This window comes from Chenopodium album, chromosome 10 (genome assembly GCF_948465745.1).
Source record: "Chenopodium album chromosome 10, dcCheAlbu1.1, whole genome shotgun sequence".
Lineage (NCBI taxonomy): Eukaryota > Viridiplantae > Streptophyta > Magnoliopsida > Caryophyllales > Amaranthaceae > Chenopodium > Chenopodium album.
Window position 1 is genome coordinate 37,634,383 of NC_137843.1, and position 17,726 is coordinate 37,652,108.

Genomic DNA, 17,726 nt, shown 5'->3' on the forward strand with positions numbered 1-17,726 from the left:
TTCGAATTGAACTTGAACCAAAACCAAGAATGATATAACTTTAAGATTATCCGACCAAATAATTACTTGACCCAACCCTAACCCGAACCCGAATGTACCATCTATTAACTCGCCCAAAACCTACTCAACACAACCTGAACCTGAAATTGTACCCAATCTGAATTTGACTCGAACCAAACCCGACTTACATTAAAAAAGGTAAACGACTGGAAATAGTCTAAACCGAAATGAACCCGACCCGAACCTGAACCTCATCTGAGGCTAGATTGACCCGATATAATCTGATCCTAATTCAATCCGAAACCTAATTTGACCTGACCCGAATCTGACTTGAATACCCAAATTGACAGCTCTAATCATGATATTATGAAAGTATAAATTGAGATAAATTTAATCAACAAAACTCCATATAACTATGTGTTATAGTACACCCGGATATACCCAACAATAATATACACCCGGCGGCCACTAGGCCACCGGTGAAGTAAGTTTATACAATTAAGAAACATAACATTGAACATGTTAGGCAATTTGCATATAAACACTTTTGTAGTTTTGTATAGATCCAATTTAAATTTACAGCAATATTAATATATATCGGATATTTTTATAACTTTTACCCTATTTAGGGATAACTTTGAACCTAAGGTGATATAATTACTTTCACTTAACGAGATTAATTTTTACTCATTTAAAATAGTAACTTTATCAATAAAACATGAATAACTTTTATTTATACATCGGAATACTTTCATTTGTTTTGAGTTAACTTTTAATTATTTTAGAGAACTTTACCAATATGTTTGTACACCAGATTATTATTATTATTATATATTTTAATGAAAAAAAAAAAAGATTTTAATCAATGTTGCAACAAATTTTTTTTTTTTTTTTTTTGGAGACATGTTATAATAAACCTTTCTTTATGTAAAAGTAACATGTTCTTCTCAGCCAATTTGATCTTTCCTCAGTCTAGTTAACTGTTTTTCTTAGCGAATGTTGTTATCGTGAATTTAGTTAGTGATTCATTCTAATACTAATTCGTCACAAAGAATTGACCAATTAGCTAATTTAATTTACATGCGCATAGTCTGAAACTCTAGACCACATTAATATTTGAGATATTTTTCTTTATTTTAGCACTCTGTAAAAATCGTTCTCAAACTAGCTTTCCAAAGAATTTGTGACATAGAACAATCATACGTACACCATTTAATTAAAATGACCATTGTACAAGTAGTACTACTAAATTTTGCGACGCATTAAATAAAAAAGATATGGTCAAGGGCAAATATGGTCAATTGGTCAAGTCAGACAGTCAAGGTTTTTGACCTTTTATTTATTATTATGAATTTAATATTGTGGGGAGGTGGAAAAGAAAAGAAATTTGCAACGGTTAAAGTGGACCCTAATTTGATAGATTAGTAAAGTCAAAGTCACATTCTTCCAATTTTGTTCCTCTCTTTGAGTATTTTGTCATGTACTAGTACTATTATTGTTGTTCTCGTGTTTGTGTTTTTGTTATGATTTATGAATGATGTGTTGTGTTGTAGTTTGTTTTTTTTTTTTTTTGGGTTAATGGTACCACTACAATTATAACTACTCCTACTACAATTCAATGCGTCGGTGAATATAGCTTCATCTTACCCTACATTTCTATCATGTCCAAATTATATCATCATCAACCAATCATCTTTCGAACGGTTCTAATTTTGGGATGAAATCTATATGTATCTCTTTTTTAACTATTAATGTTATACCCTGCATTAAAACAATTATTTCATGATGGTGTTGTTTTGAGTACATATACATGTAGCAAAATTTTTTGTTACCATTTAAAATATGTGTATACTATTTTAAACTCTATGAAAAGAAGTATATATACTCCCTCTATCCTAAAATAATTAACGCGTTGAATTTTTTTAAACTATTCACATACTCCCTCGTGTTTTAATATTTACAACACAAATTTGTTCACGGTATTTAAGAAAAGTGGATCTAACATAATTTAACACACTTAGGTCATATTCTTTTGAGTTGTATTTTTATGCTCTACTGTATTGAAATTTGCTCTGCTCTACTCTACTCTACTCTCCTAACACCTACTCTACTTTGTTTTGGTTAGTATTTAAACTGTAATTAATAATTACTTGTTAGCAATAAATAGTTAATTATTAGTAATTAATAATTAGTAATTAGTAATTAATAATTAGTAATAAATCATTAATGACGTAATAGTTAGTAGGAAAATTGGCTTAAAATAATACCAACTATTAACGGTGTGTGCAAAATAATACAACCTCTACTATTTGCATCAACAATACAACCTTTTGTACTACATGTGCAAAATGGTACGCTAGTCACCAAAGAAGACATTTTAAGGAGTATTCCGTTCATATTAATTATTATATTATTTTTATTATTAATTTTTAATATTAAAGCATTTGTTTTCAAAAAACATTTTATGTTAATAATTTCATCCTACCCATTAATAATGCTTCGCCCCTTTGTTAGGCCAGTCAATTTATTTCGCTAAAGAAAAAGTTTTCTACGCTATCAAACAAAAGTAAATAGGGTATTTAAATGCATATTATATTGATATCATTAGTTTCAAAAAGTATATTAAAAACAAAAATTAACATAATATTTTCTTTGTTTTTTTATACTTACAACACACCTTTTGACATGCTTAGCAATTTCAAAAAATTATTAGACTGTGTATGCGGACAAATTATGCTACAAGTTTTAATCATAGCAATTAACACTTTCTTCTTCATTTTTTAAACATAATACTTTCTTCTTATTGATGGTAAAATTTTGTTGATTAATTTATCCATTTTTCTAGTCTAATATCTCCCTTAAAGTGTGTGTCATGTCAAAATAGTGTGTTATTATAAATAAAAAAAAAAAGGAATTATGTATTTTGGAAAAAAATTAATAATTAATAGTATAAAAAGAACATAATAATAACTGTGGACGAAATATTCTTTGAGATACCTTCTACAATAGTTGGCGTACCATAATTGCACATATGTTAGGTTGCACCATTGAAAGAAAATAATTGAGGTCGTATTATTTTGCACCCACCGCTAGTTAGTAAATAGTAATTAATAATGAATAATTATAACAATTCATGGTATTCCGTAGTGACCTGAGTAATATTAGATTAACGGGAATTCATGGTCAAAGTTTTCAAAGTTGACCAAACTATTAGAAATAGGAAAAACATTTGGGGACAGAGGGAGTATACCGATAACATAAAAACAATAACAATTATAACAGTAATGAAAATAATGATGACTATAATAATAAAAACAATAATAATGTTAATAAATTTTATAATATTAATATAAATCCTCTCAAAGAAAATAATAATAATAATAATAATAACAACAACAATTGCTCTGCTATGCTCTTCTCTACCCAAAAACTCAAAAGAAGAAGGTCTTAAAATGAGGTTAAGATCGATATTGGTAAGAGTACAATTAATTAAGTGGGCTATGCGCTTTAAATAAGGGTAAAGTACAACTTTCACCAAAAATAACTTTTCAATTATAGTGAATTATAATTATTGTAATATTTCCATTTTAGGAAGTGATTGCAAGTACTATAAATGGAGGATGTATCATAGTTTTTTTTTTAATAACATATTAAAATTAAAAACTATCATGAAATATGTTGTTAAATAGGTATTTATTTCATAATATCAAATTTTTAATATTTGTTACTAATACGTAAAGGAAAATACACTTTAATAATCTCAACTATGGGCGATTTACTTTTAATAAACCAACTATGTTATGTGTTTGCCTCCCATTGTCACAATGACCGGTAGCTTGTTGAAAGAATTTCCTTTCTTTTTTTAAAAAGCCGCGTGTCAACACGTGATTAGTCTAAAATTTTAAAGGAAAAATACACTTTATTAATTCCAACTTTGGCCAATTTACTTTGAATAATCCCAACTTTCACTTTCGTTTTCTTCTATCAATCCCTAACCGGTCAACAAAAGACAACGACCTTTTATTGTAGGTTGCTGGACACGAGTCGCCACGGGAGTAGTCCAAAAAATTAGAAAAAAAAAGAAGAAAACTGAAAAGAAAAAAAAAAGAAAAAAAAAACTGACTACTCCCGTGTCAATGACCTATTATATAAGGTCACTTGACATGTGTCAAGTCCTGATTGGTCCAATTTTTTTTAAAAAAAAAAACATTTACAAAACCAGCCAACTTCCCCTTCCTCCACTGGTCCACCCTAATCTCCACCACCACCCCAGCCCACCACCCCTCCCTCGCCACACCGTCGCGTCTCTCCCACCCTCGGCGTCGTCGTTTTACTGTATCCTGAAACCCCTCCCCATTCCCCTACACAACCACCAAAATCGCAGCCAAAATGCCCTAAACAACTAAGGAAAACAGAGGTTTCACGAGTGGGGGTGGGTTAGGTGTTTTCGGGAGTAAGGGAGGGCTTTCATGGGTGTTTGACGAGCAGATGGCGTACAGGTGCCTGGATTTCGTGGCGGGGCAATTGAGAGGAGAGAGAAAATGTAAAGGGTATTTGTGGCTGGGGGCAATTGGTCGGCGAGGGGAGGAGAAAGGGTGGGCGACGATCTGGCGAGGGGAGGGGGAAACCGGAGTAATTAGTAGGGGTGAGCAAAAGAACTGGGTACCCGGTATTGGATCCGAAATTGGTTGGGAAACGGCGGGTCCGGACCTGGAATCGGACTTGGCGGGACAAGTTTCAATTTCGAAAATTAGGACCCGGTTTTAACTGGGACCAGTTCCAATTTCTCATAATTTGGACCCGGTACCTAGTGGATACCCGATAACTATAAAAATCTTTAAAATTAAGTATGCCAAGTTTGCATGTAAGCCCAACCCATTAATCAAAAGGTCCAAAATACTACTAAACCTAGCCTGTCATTTGCGGTTTCACATCTCACCTCCATTCATTTTCTAGATACAAACTACAAGTCAGACTTAAGCTCTCCTTTTCTAGCTTTTATTTTATTTATTTTTCCTTTTCCTTTTCATCTTTATTTTTGTAAAGTTATCTCTTTTTTTTTGCCATTTTTTTTTCTGAATCAACTAATAATGTTGTGTTTAGTTTTCATTTTTTATTGAAATTAGTCAATTATTTTTTTTAATTTTTTTTTGGTATATTTACTATGCTTTTGGAGTGATAATCTTGAGTTGATTTGAAATTTTGAGATTTGAGGGGGTATTTTTTCATTTGGTATGGATTCATTATGACGTAGCCTAGCGTGGTGAACTGGTGAAGTTGAATTGGAGGGAAGAAGTGCTGGTGCGATACCGCAATGAGACAAGTGTTCGGAGCAGTTATTTTTTTTATTTTTTTTTCTAATTTATTTTCCCTGAAACCGGGTACCCGGTTAAGGAACCGGTACCTAGCAGTTCCGAGACCAGTGCTCGAAAACTAGGACCCGGTATGATCGGAATTGGGACTAGTTCCAAATTTCAGGACTCGGTTGTGACTGGATCTAGTTCCAGGTCCGAGATATTTAACTGGGTACCCAGTCTTGTTCACCCCTAGCAGTAAGGGTTCCGACAACATCAAAGGGCGGCGAATGAGCTCTCGGCAACCAATTAAGTTGTGACATGTATCACTTTTAAAATAAAAATTAACTTATTCAACCGATCACCGGTAATTGGGATTTAAGGAAGTAAACAACCCCTAAAATTCAGATTATTCAAGAATAATCCAAAATTGGGATTATTAAAAGAAAATACAACAAAGTTGGGATTCTTATTTACTTTTTTTTTTCTTCTTTTAAATACATTAACCCGATTGTAGGCGTCGTTCGAAGCGCGCCTATGTTAAGCTTGTTGTGAATATGCTTGGCACTTATAGGAAGTGAGAATTGACATATACGATTAGGGACAAGGAAAGTAGGGAGCTGCCAACAAGTTTTTAAGGAACTTGTAAACCGTTCATGGATCATTTAAAGGCAACCACGATAAAGGGACAACAAAAGGCAACAATGATTGACCCGTGAAGGTTACACCCTATTCATAATCCATGAGATTACTAACTTCGTATGGTTCGGAGCCACGGAAGGAGGATCGGGGATGATGGTACGAAGTGAGTCATGGAGTCACATTCGCCCATATTGGCCTCTACTCGATTCTTATAGTGAAAGTATTCCTGTAATCTCAAAGGCATACAAGCAAAGATTCAATATAATCCAAACTAATATTAGGCTAAATTGGTTGAATATTAATGCAACATATAATTCTAAAATATTGTGATTATTTCAATTAAATAACAAGATTAGAAGGATCCTAAACCGATCGTCAAAATTATCTTATTAAGCGTTATATTCAATTACATATTCCCTTTAAAAATACAAATAGTGATCAATAATAAACAATAGAGTAAACATCAACATCGGAAGCAATTTAACAATAATATCGTTAGTCAAATAAAATTATAATAATAACCCTAATCATGATACTAGCAACAAGAATAATAAAAAGAGTAATTAAGTGAATAAATTACTCATGTCCCACGCTTCTTTAAATTACTACATCATAAATAAATTGTTAATAACTTCAATAAATATATAAATCAAATTGAAACAATTAAATTAAATTAAAAGTAGAGTAGATTTGGTCCAAACCCTCAACCGGTTCTATCTTTCACACCTTTATTTAAGTATGGGATTTCAGGTGTTGTATGGACTCCTTGGAGTTCTTAGGGAATTAATGGTGTAATAAGGAGAATAGGTTTAAGGCGTAGAATAAGAGAGAGAGAGAGGAACCAGAATGTCTGTTGGTGGATAAGAGAGGAAGAGAAAATGATTTGGTGCCTCGAAACTGGAGAAATCAGGTTCGTATTTATACAGAAAAACATTAGGGTGAAGTACCGAACCTTAGAAGTGAAGGCACAGCAAAGAAAAATTCATACAAAATGCAGTGTCACGGCATGTTTTCCGCGACACGACGTAATTTACCGTGTCATTGTATTTCTATTGTGGCGCGGTGTTTTCCAGTTTTCATGCGTTTTTAAAACTATGATAACTTTTGATCCGTAACTAGGAATAAGGAATATAATATATTGTTGGAAATATTATCCAGTCTACTTTCTAACCCAAATGGAATCAGGTCAAAATCTTTTGTAGATTTTAAGATATGGCTGTTTTAGTGAAAGGGTGTCAGTTTTGGGCCAAGTTTAGTGTTTTGCTCATATTTTCTTTGGTTTAAATCGGAATTGGGCTTATAATATATCGTTGAAAATATTATTGAAAGGCCTATCTAACCAAATAATATTTGGATAAAAAATATAGGAACACAAAATCAGTTTATCTCAGTTTTGTGATGTGGACACGGAAAATGGAAAATAAGTTATGGTTTCGGAAAATTGGCTATGAATTGGGTTGGTTTATGAAATTTATTGAATTAAATATGGATTTAAGAACTCCAAATATTTAATACTCAACCCGACCAATAATGGCGGTAAATGGTTGTTCATCACCGGGTTTGGTTTTGGGGAGACATTTTTAGGTGTCTACAGAAGCCCCCACTTTGTCTGAGTTTGCAGAAACACCAGTTTCGAAAACGATAGTCAAAGTAGTCGATTGGGATAGATAATGATTTAAGACGTTCTGCGATCCTAAATCACTCTGTATACGCCGATACCTACAGAAAAGCGTTAGTTTCACTGATAAAGAGTGAAGAGATAGAACTTGTATCTGACACCATTGTATCAGTGACAAATATGTTTGGTATCTTTCCCAGCCACGTGAAATCCACCGGATGATTACTGTTGTGATATTTTTCCCTACCTCAGGAATGATGATTCCACGCCTCTAGAATTCTATTAGATGATGATTTTCCCTACCTCGAGAATGTTGTTAGATGATGATTCCACGCCTCTGGAACGCTGTTAGATGATGATTTTTCCCCGCCTCGTGATGCTGTTACATGATGATTTTTTCCTACCTCGGGAGTGTTATAATTGCTTACTTCTTTGCCTTGAGAAATGGCAACGATCGACAATTTTTTACGCCTTGTGAAAAACTTGTCTGATTGAAGATAGCTTCCTCGCCTTAGGAAAACCTATCGTGAGCTACTCCGCCTGGAGCAGCCTAAATGATGATCATTAAGTATTTGAAGAATGATGATGGTTCGCTTTTCCCCAAACGCGGGCTGTAGATAGTTCCCTTATCCCCGAATGTGGGATGTAGATAGTTTGCTTATCCCCAAACGTGGGATGTAGATAGTTAGCTTTTTCCTTAACGCTGGATATAGATGAGACCTACAAAATAAAATTTTCCAAGGGACTCGTATAGACTATGATTGACTTTACCAACCGACTTGACCAAGCTTTACTTGATATGACATGAAACGTGTATGACTTGTGGTTGTGTGTGTACATGTGAAGTTTGCGTGTGTGTGTAGACACAAGCAAAAAGCAAAAATTTCCGTCATTTTTTGTCATGAGTGGAAGATATCGACTTTGTCCCGAAAAAGAAAGACGTGAAAAATGAAGTGAGAGTTTTCTAACTTCCCTCGATCAAAATTTTGAAAAAGTTTTTGAACTTCCCCAAAAGAAAAAGGTGAAATCGAAGAAGTTTTATACTTCCACGCTGAGAAAATTTTGAAAAAGTTTTTGAACATCCCCAAAAGAGAAGACATGAAAAAGGGAAGAGGTTTTGAACTTTCTCGCTGAGCAAAGCTAAATAAATTGCGTGGATTTTCTTCTTGTCAAATTGAATTGCTCGTCTTCAAAATATATGCATGATGAATGTTCGTAGGCCAGGAGGCTAAAGACAATTACATCATGTGACACAATCCATGAATGCACTTAGGTCATGAAGCTAAGCATAGTAATGTATGTTGCTTTAGTCAGGAAGCTAAGCATATGATGCGTGCCATTTATGGCACTCTTAAGGTAGGTTTTCTCCGTAGTTTTATGATCGTTTTTAGTCTTTTATGTTGTGTTTTTACATAATAATGCTTGTTTTGCGTGTTTGTGTATAAGTTTAGAGAAATGTGTGCTTTTGATGGTTTTCTTATTATTTTATTCATTTCTCGGATATTTCTCTCGCTTCACCATTTCTTTGACTTGTTTTGTAGGCGTGTCGAGTTTCTCGGGATTTAATTATCGAGGAGGAAGCTCGAGCGCATTCAAGGAAGTCAATGGAGCTAAGTTTGGGAATCCAAGCATGAAACTCAAGCAAACCAAGCTAGCTCCGCAAGCACAAGCACCATGGAAGCAATGTTTTGGTTCGGAATGTACAAGTACTTGAAGAATAAAAGGCTTCCCTCCTCGCGGGCATCGCCTCGAGTGCACCGATGATAGGGATGCTCGGGAGCACAAAGATCGATCGAGCAAGCAAGGGGAGGCAAGCCACGAGCACCACAGCAGGGGTGCGCGCGCGCAGACCTCACTGTGCGTGCTTGCAGACCCTGCTATGCGCGCGCACGGGGTGGCTGGTGCGTGCACACGACCTGCTCTGTGCCTTGCTGTGCATGCGCACAGAGAGGTGGTGCGTGCGCACGGCCTGCTCTGCTTCCCTTCGCTCGTTTTATTATAAAATAGCCTTGACCTTTCTATTTTAGAGGACGAACTTTAGACTAGCTTAGACTTTCTATCTAATATCTTAGCTTAGGTTGAGAGCTTCTCTCTCTAGTTTTAGGGATAGTTTAGGAGTAGTTTTAGAGAGAGAAAGTGAGGAATTTCAATGGTGGTTTAAGAGATTGAAAATTCAATGGTGACAATTGTATTGAAGATCTTCTTAATCAATCAATGAGCATTTCTCACTGTATCTCATCCTATTGCTTTGTTTAATTTCATGTTTGTTTGGTTTAATTTTGATTTTTGATTCTTGATAGTGTAATTGTTCTTGATATTTTGTTGATTCTTGATTTCTTTAGTTGTTTGTTAATAGATGTTGATTCTTGAGTAGTTGTTTGGCTAGGAATATTATTTGGATTGCAAAAACTATTAATAAAACAAATTTTCAGCATATGTTATTAATAAAACTATTTCATTAAAATTATTTCACCACCTATATTTTAATTATTATACAAGTCCAACCAATTATTCATTAAGCCTATTCTTTTTCTAAAACCCACTCACTTTAAGCCCAAGTAACAATCCTAGTTTTATTAGAACTAGGAAACTAAGCCCACTATACTAATAAAACCCTCAAGCTTTCCCCTATTCAAGATTTATTCTATTCTTCTACCCTCCTCCCTCAATTCTAATGACAAAAAAAAGAAGAAAACCTTGAAGCTGCTGCCCAGCGACCCGACGCCCAGCCGCAGCTCCACCGCCTCCCTGTTGCTGCCTGCAACCACCGCCGGCCACCAGCTGACACCCACCCTTGCTGCTGCCCGTTCGCCCCTGTTCTTCCTCTCTTCCTTTATTTCTTTTTATTCTTTATTATCTTAATTAAATTGTTTAAAGTTTCAACCTTTAATTAAAATTTTGTTCTAAATTATATTATTATGGTTTGATAGTGTGTTTAGGTTATAAAAGATTAGGAATTTATGAGTTTAAGCATGTTTAATTTATGATAAAAAATTTTAGATTTTATGTTAAGGTATAATTTAGGGTTTAAATATTGATTTTTCATATTTTAGGGTTTAAAAATGTGTTAAGTAAGTTAATTATCAATATTATGATTTCATAATGACAAAACCCAAAATTTTATACTTAAAATTAATTTTCAGATTATATATTTTGTGAAATTTGAGTTTTATGTTGTTTATTTGAATGGTTTTAAGGTTTAATGTGTAATAGACTATTCTAATTATTGAATTATTAATGCAGATCTTCAAAAGTTTGAAATTTATAATTTAAATTAATTTTCAGATTTTATATAATCTGATTTTTATTAGTTTTGAGCCAAAAATAAAGGTTTTGAATGCTTCTATACGTTTTAAACAACTATTTATGCAATATGATAAGTATAGATTATTTGGATTGCAAAAACTATTAATAAAACAAATTTTCAGCATATGTGAGTGAGTTTAACTTGCTGTAATTTTATATTATACGCTATATTTTCATGATTTTAACATATAAACTAATAGTTGGGATGTTATATTATTATTATTGACTAAGGGGAACAATTTAAAAGCTTTATTTTGATGATTTAAGAGGTTTTAAAGTACTTTAGTATTGCTGTAAATTTATTTGCTTGGGTATTGATTTATTTCTCATTGTTTGGTTTAGGAGAGGACTTTGTAGAAGGCGACTTCTAGTTTTAAAGTGGCCAATCGAATTGTTTACACAAGGTACGTACAAGTTACGAAACCTTGCTTTTAGGTGCATGTTTAAGGACGGATCGAGAACTTAGTCTCATGTATAGGGATGACTGGGTTAAATTGTTTGGTTATACATTGTGAATTTCGTATGACGTGCACTGTTTTATATTGCAAGTATTATTTGTGCTCTAATTATGCAAGGTGCGCTTAAAGGCAAAGGTATGTGATTAGTGTAATGAATAATTTATTACTCATTCATGATTATGCAAACAGGATGAGTAAAGGAAGAATTTAAGTCTTATATGACGAGGTTAAGTTTGTGGGGTGCCTTATGCACTCAAGGTGTTTATACACCGAGGTAGTTAAAGAATTAAATAAAAAATATTGTTTATCACTAATAAATCGAGAATTGAAATTGGAAACTTGCCTTGCTTGATTGTTATTGGAATGTTGGTATTGTTATGCATATGAGTCATCACCAAGTCTAAACCTGTAAATCACGTAAAGTGCAAGATGGATGAGCAATAAAACTCTGGATTGGTGCACATCTGGAGTAATGACAATCAGGGGTTGGGGTACACGGGGTATTAGCCGTGCACTTTTCTCGACGCCGTTTGATCTACGAGTCTCCTATTTCAAATATTTTTTGTAAAACTAGGAGTTAGGTGAGATCTCATACTAACTACGGTCACGGAGTCGCGCCCGTGGTCGTTGGATGTTTATTGATGTTTCCGAAAGGAGGCATGGGGTTTTTCTTTTATTGATGTTCCAAATGGAGCATGGGTTGGACAACCTTGTCTATTGCTTAATCCAACGAATAAAAATAATGATTTACCTATTATTAATTAATGGAGTCTTAGTAATATAAATAGTTGAGTCATGTGTCGAGTCTATAAACTAATTATGTGTGATGATTGATTATTAGTAAAGAAAATGAGGATTGTCATCATCCCCAAAGCACACATTCAAACGAAGCATCAACAAACTGAAGATGGCTACAAGCAGCGGTCTTCGACGATGTTCCCTAGGACGTGGAAGATTGTCACAGCAAGATTCTGAATATAGCTACTAGCACCGGTCTTCGACGATGTTCCCTAGCTTGTGGAAGATTGCCACAATAAAATGGAAGATGGCTACAAGCAGCGGTCTTCAACGATGTTCCCTAGGATGTGGAGGGTCGTCACAACAAAAATGCAGCAACAAATCGGATACCCCAGAGACGTGTACTCGATGCTGCAAGATACACGTTTCTAGCTCTTTTATCTGTTAACTAACGCTAGCGCTAGTTTGCAAGTATCGGCGTTGCAAAAAACGATTTAGGATCACATAACGTTCTGAATCGTTCTCTGTCCTTATCGCAACTTTGACTTTTATTTTCGAAACTTATGTTTCTCCAAACTCAGTCAAATTGGGGGCTTCTGTAGACACCAAATTGTGTCTTCACAAAACCAAACCCGATGATGAATACTTTTCACGTTATTTGATTATCAAATGAGGTGAAATATGAAACAGTCTCGTGATTCCCTTGTTTTTAATAAAAGTAATTCTTTCCGTTTTCGAAAATATTTCTTTTCGTACCTTATTTATGGAAAATGTCCAATCAAATTTAATTTGGTCCATGATATGGGTCCAATAATATTTTAGTAGGGATGGGGCTCTAAAAGAGCTTCCCAATGATATATTATAAGGCCAATTCCAATGAATAATGAGGAAGTTATGGCCCAAATATTAAATTGGATATTAAATGAGTTTTATGGGTGACCTAATGATCAAGTGGAGGGTCCATTAATTATCATTCCTAAAGTAATTAGGAATTACATTAATTTTATAGATAAATCTAGAAGGTTATTTTAAGTTCTAAAGATATTAGGATTAATAATTATATATTTAGAAAAGATAAAGAATTTCAGTTGAAATAAAACAAATGTTTTAAAAGGATTTAATCTGGGTTTTAATGATAAAGTACGGACTCTAATTATTCAATTATATTGGAAAAAGGACTCCGTACAACAAATATTATCCCGCAGCACCATCGCGTTGCGACAGGTCCATCGCGCCGTTATAGGCTTGTGGCGCCGTGAGAGCTCCATCGCGTCGCGATGGGAGCAGTTTTACTTCGATCGGAATTCGATCTTCTCTGATCGTTTCTGGGTGTTTTTCTTTATAAATAGGGTCGTATTTCCCCGTTTTCAATCATCAACAATCATCTATTCTCTTCTCTCTCAAAGCTAGAAGCTTATTCTTTCTCCCTCTTTCTAAGCCTTCCCTTTTCAAAAATATAACATTCGTCCATCACGAGACTTAGACACACATAGCCAAGCTCGAAGTTGCCTTAGATGTCGACGTGAAAGGTTGATAGTTTTGGGGGTTTGGTCCCAAATTTCTATTTCAATTATTTTATTTAAATTAATGGTTTGATTTAATATTTTCTTTGAAGGGACTAACTATAGACTCCTAAAAATGTCTCCCTAAACTGGGTAAGTGCTTTGCTTGGCTTTCTTGCATATGGTATTAATTAAAACAAAAGTTGGAACAGTAGTAGTCATACTGCTTCCAAGGAAGAGCAATTTAAAATGCAGATTAAAATGTATGAATGCTAGTTCGAGAAGGTTTTGTTGTTTTTAGCCATGGCAAAGTAAGTAGCATCCAACATGGCGTCAAAGACGTTTGTGTAATGCTTGTGTGTGTGTGTGAAATTCAAAATGCTTGTGTGTGTGTGTGTGTGTGAAATTCAGAGCTTGTGCGTGTGTGTGTGTTTTATATTGTGTAATGTACTAATTTATACTTTGTTTTTTTTTTTTTTTGAGGATAGGAAAAGGCAATGTAGGTGAAACAAGAGAATAGGTCGGGACACTTGAGCATCAAAACAAGCGACTATAATATGCGACAAGCTACTATTCTATTTTGGTTTTTAGTCCTAATTATATTAGTGATATATTTATTTAGGGACAAGCTACTATAATATGCGACGTTTTTTTTTATAAATTTGGTAATTAACTACGTACTCTTATTATTGTTGATTAATTATTGTTTTTTTTTTAATCTAGTTATATAGAATACTTGTTTATTTTAATTTTAATGTTATTAATTTAATTTATGATAAATTTAAATAACTATAATGTATGTATGATGGTAATAATTTAATAAAAGGAAAAAAAAAGAAAAAAAAAAGCTTAAAAAAAAACTAGACGCTTTTTAATGTCTACATATTTTGCACATTTTCATATTTCAAGAGTTTCCCGCCATACCATAGGCTAACACAAATAAATGCAAGACAACAAAAGCGTCGCTAAATTTGATTATGAGGTCATGTAAAAGCGTTGCTAAAATACTAAACAAATTTGGGATAATGCGCGAAATAAGTATTTTCCGACACTTCGTATATTAGTTAGGACACATAAAAGCGTCGATATTCTTGACGCTTTTTTGTGTCCCTCAAAATTCTCGACTCACGTATTGTCGACACTTTTTAGCAGCGTCGAGAAATATTTTTTCAACGCTTTCTAGCGTCGAAAAAGGCCTAAAAAGCGTCTAAAAACACGCTTTTTGTAGTAATGACTGGAAGCAGCCGTCATGAAGAAGCGAGCTGCAAACTTTGAGTTGAGAAATGGAGAACTCTTCAGGGCAGGTTTCTTGAAGCCTTTACTGAAGTGTGTTACCCCCGAGAAAGGGAGGGAAATTCTCGAAGATTTGCATGCAGGAAACTGCGCCTCACACGTAGGCGGCAGATCCTTAGTCGTCAGAGCCAGGTGGCAATACTTTTGGCCTACTCTAGAGTCAGACGCTATTGAGATGGTTAAAAAATGCGACAAGTGTCAAAAGTTTGGCAAGCTAATCCATCTTTAGGCTACTGACCCGATGGCAATTCACAGCCCAGTCCCGTTTGCTAAATGGGGTATGGACATTCTAGGTCCTTACACGCCTGCTCCAGGCGGAAAGCGCTACATCTTAGTGGCTGTGGATTATTTCACCAAGTGGGTGGAGGCGGAGGCGGTCAAAAACATCAAGACCAAGGATGTCATTTCTTTCATATGAAAGAACATTATCACTCGGTTTGGGGTACCTATGTCTATGGTGTTTGATAACGGCCCTCAGTTTGAGACGCCTTATCCTAAAACTTTGTTGGGAGATCAAGGGATCTCAAATTATTTTGCATCAGTCGGTCGACCCCAAGCAAACGGCCAAGTTGAAGCCTTTAACAAACTCATCTCAGACGGCATTAAAAAGAAAATTGAAAGACCCGGAGGTTCATGGGCTGAAGAATTAATTCATGTCCTATGGGCCATCCGGACAACTGCAAAGGGGGCAACCGGTGAAACCCCATTTCTCATGTTTTATGGTGCTGAAGCCGTCTTGCCCATCGAGCATTACGAGCCGACTCTACGAGTCATGCTATACGATGAAGAGGCAAACTAGGAGGCCATGTGGCTAGCATTGGACTCACTCCCGGAGCGCAGGGGCAATGTCGCCTTGCGTCATGAGATTTACCGTTTGAGAATGACTCAAGCCTACAACAAGAAAGTACACAACCGCCCTTTGAAAGTTGGGGACTTTGTGTTACGCAAAATAGAGGCAACCGGTAGGGCAAATGAGCTTGGAAAGCTGACTCCTAATTGGGAAGGCCCCTACCGGATCTATGAGGAAGTAAGGGACGGCACCTACCGCCTGGAGACACCAGACGGTAGGCGGCTACGTAGAACTTGGAATGTAGACAATCTCAAAAAGTATTACTTCTAAGTGTTGTAAACTTTTGTAAATAGAAAGCCTATCAATGAAGAAGCTGCTTTTTGTTTCCAAATTAAGTTATCTATTCCTCTATATACATGCGTGCCGCCTGTTTGATATACAGACGGTACACCTCCTCCTAATAAATTAAAATTAAAATTGGAAGTTAAACACTAATGTCCAAATAACGCGAGACCAATGGCCAGATAATAAATTAAGCACAAAAAGGTTTAGTGGCTATATAACCGTCTTTTGAAAGAGACATGAGGCCTATGGCCGGATGGTTACACATTTTATAAAATCGCCTGCTCCAATGTGAAATATGGCATCCGGCGACGCCCCTCCGGTTGTTATCGTCGCAGAGGGCATTCTATCGTTTTCTCTGCCAGCATATGCAGACGGCAAAAATTGAACGACCTAATTGGTCAACTCATAGCCTTCTGACCAGGGTAATCTAAAGAACGACCAAGACAACGAAAGCCGGATGTTAGACACATCAGCCGGCAATCGACCAAAGTTCTAACTTAGATTACTTCTCGAAATTATACAAGTCTTCCCAACAGGGGTAAACGGACGTTGAGTATAATTGGATAATTAAATTATAGCCATCAACCTACACAAACGACCAATTTTAAAATTGGCCCAAGTAGGATAACTAAGCCTCAAAACCCATTTGAAATGGGGTAGGCACATAAGGCCGCTTGGAAAATGTAGGCTCACCTGTTATTGTAATAACAGAATAGCAGGCGGACCAATACAAACTTTACACTAGTTCATGCAACTTGTAATATTTGTAGCATGAACAGCCATCCAATTATGGCAAAGAGGTCAAATAACCGCCTGCAATAAGTTCCGGCTACTCAAGTGGCCGGTTGTGTGCTTGGCTTGGGGCAATCACCCTAGTGATTGATTGACTTGAAAATCAGTCATACCGCCATCAGGTATCACACATTTTTAAGTCAACCAAACTACTTGTAAACCCAAGAGCACAGCCGCCCAAGGGCAAAACCATCTGGTATACCATGCACAACTCAAATTTAAATTTGAAATTTAAAACACAAGTATTAAAAACCGACCCAATGGCCAGATGATTCATCATAAAAACTGACCCCTTGGTCAGCTTAAATTAAAGTTAAATTGTTAACCGGCTAAACAGCCGGTGAGAGAGAGAAAATTGTTGATTAACCCGACTCCACAGTCGATAAGGTAACAAGGGATACTCGGCACGCAAGCCGGAAATGTATTCAAAAAGGCCATTTGGCCACAGAAAATCTTGAGTTTAATCAGCATTGGTGGAGGACTGCGCTTCATTCTCATCCGCCATATCTTCGTCATTGGTCGAATGGTCCTCAGCCAGTTCATTGTCCTGGCCCCCAATCTCGTCACCCAAGGCTCCTTCATCCGCCTCTTGCTGCTGCTGATCCAAGGCTTCAGTTGCTTGCTCATAACGATACTCCCAAATGGAGTAGTCGTCATTAGGAAAGAGAGCTTTCCATGCCATCTTCATTCGAGTGACACAGTCGTTCTCATTCTCCTGAATGAGCTGGCACTTCTCTTCATCAGCACGCGCGTGGTACTTGGACCTGAGCTGCTCCTCCTGGTTGGCAAGCTTTTTCTGTAATCTCTCGACCTGTCAACGAAGACTGTTTGTGTCCCGGTAATGTCTTGTAGCTTGCCAAGCTCTGCCTAGGTTGTCTTCAGCTCCCCCTTGAGCTTAGTCATCTTCTTGTAGGCCGCCTCCAAATCTTTCTTGACTTGCAAGTTGGA